This window comes from Plutella xylostella, chromosome 18 (genome assembly GCF_932276165.1).
Source record: "Plutella xylostella chromosome 18, ilPluXylo3.1, whole genome shotgun sequence".
Lineage (NCBI taxonomy): Eukaryota > Metazoa > Arthropoda > Insecta > Lepidoptera > Plutellidae > Plutella > Plutella xylostella.
The window spans coordinates 1510824-1512697 of NC_063998.1; the positions used below are offsets into that span (position 1 = coordinate 1510824).

Consider the following 1874-nt stretch of genomic DNA (forward strand, 5'->3'; position numbering starts at 1 on the left):
AATAAACTGTTGTACGACTCAGCATAATTATGATAATAATACAGTATTTTTGTTATGAAAATAAACTTAGGCTTTGGGTGCTTACAAACGGTAGCTGGAAAAACGTAATATTTCGTAGTGGCTTGTTACTACTAAGTTTTTACTTAAAATAATTTATCGGGCTATCGAAGGTTACTAACCAAAAGCCTATAGACAAAGACATCCAAAAGCAAGGTATGTAGGAGGCTAACACCCTCGATATGTTATAATTTAGTTTAATTTTATTTATTCGGGAAACAAACAGCTTAAAATAATAATAATTAGTATAAGGATTACTTTTAACACTCATGCCAACAAAATAATTATTATAGCCTTTTCATCCCAGAAATCCTACGGTTTTATATACCATTAATAATATGTCCAGCAGTGAAGACTTTTATAACGTAAAATAAGCTTTAGTTGCTACCTTGTTTGTAGTTATTTTTCTTAAAAATATATTACGCAGTATTTGAATGTAAATCTCCAACATCAATGTTTTCCTTTAACCCTTGGCTTTTAAATGTCTGTCATTTAAAAATACAGCTGAGATTTCGGTACAAACTCGGTGCACAGTGTTTAAATTACCCCCAAATCTCGACACACATTCTGTTGTCTAATCTATTTTAATATTAAAAGGAATGTGACATGTAAACTTTAGGTACCAATTACAAACATTCTCTTGCATTATTTTTTTCATTATATAATATTAAAATAATTATTTATCTATGTGTAATATGCCTACCAATACCAATCATACCAATACGGAAATACATGGTCAACTGACTAGAAGATCGTGCTAAAAAAAAAGTTGTTATGTACATTTATATGTAGGGGAACCCGGGGTAAGATGGGGTCGCGAGGTAAGACGGGGCCCCCCACTTATATGCAAAACTATACATCTTAGCAATCTGAGTAATGAGCCAATAGAAAAGCTGAAATGATTGACCTTTACTGCGCCAGTGACAGCAGGTGTGAGCGCATGCGTTTTTTGTGTAAGCTCAATTGTTTGTTTTTGCGTAGTGTACATGTTATTTTTGACCGGTAGAAACAACGTCACAACTCAGTAAGTAAAACAGTGGCATTTTTGGTAATTTAGTGTTTTTATTTAAGGTTTGGTAAGCTTTGTTTAAATATGTGCAAAATCAATTTAACATTGAAAGTATTTTTTTATGAATTATTTTTATAAAAAATATAACGTGGGGCAAGACGGGGTATTTTTGGAGGGGCAAGATAGGGTACGGATCTAGCTTGGTTAAGATTTTTTTTTCTCCAACCCGATATTTGACATTGTAGAAGGACTCTAAAAGGGCTACAGGGAGGTTGGCTAAAAAGACAAAGCACATACTGCCTACGAAGAAGAATAACAACGAAGATGACTGTGTCTACCTCTACTGTGAGGATATCAACAGTCCTACTTTAAATCTAAGGAAAACTGGGTCGGATGTCAAAGGTGCAGGCGTTGGGCTCACACTGCAGGTGCTGGTGTTGACGATAAAAGCACAGAAGAAGTGTTGTTTGTCTTTTTAGTGCCCCACATAGTATACTTACCCCATCTTACCCCGTACATGGGGCAAGATGGTTTATTTCCCATTTTTTACATTTCTTAAAATAAGTCAATTGTAATGATTACTTTTTTGGCAGAAGCTGTGCCAAAGTGTTCGTCATTAAGTTCCTAATGAGCCATAAATAATTGATAACGTTGTGGTTATAAATACCTGTTTTTTTTTTTTTTTTCCCTTAGCGACCCCGTCTTACCCCGGGTTCCCCTATACATTTTCAAAAAACACCAACAGTGCACAGTTTACGTGCCACATGTAGAATGCGGCTTCCGTTTCGTCGGTCTAATCCTTCGTTTG

The 1874-nt window shown here is 35.1% G+C and overlaps 1 long non-coding RNA gene across 1 annotated transcript; it reads left to right on the plus strand.

The window, feature by feature from the left end:
* The first annotated feature begins 972 nt into the window (after nt 1-972).
* On the plus strand, nt 973-1656 carry LOC125489878. Its single transcript, XR_007267311.1, has 2 exons — nt 973-1081; nt 1312-1656. It is a non-coding gene; the product is annotated as an uncharacterized LOC125489878 (long non-coding RNA).
* The last annotated feature ends 218 nt before the right edge of the window (nt 1657-1874 follow it).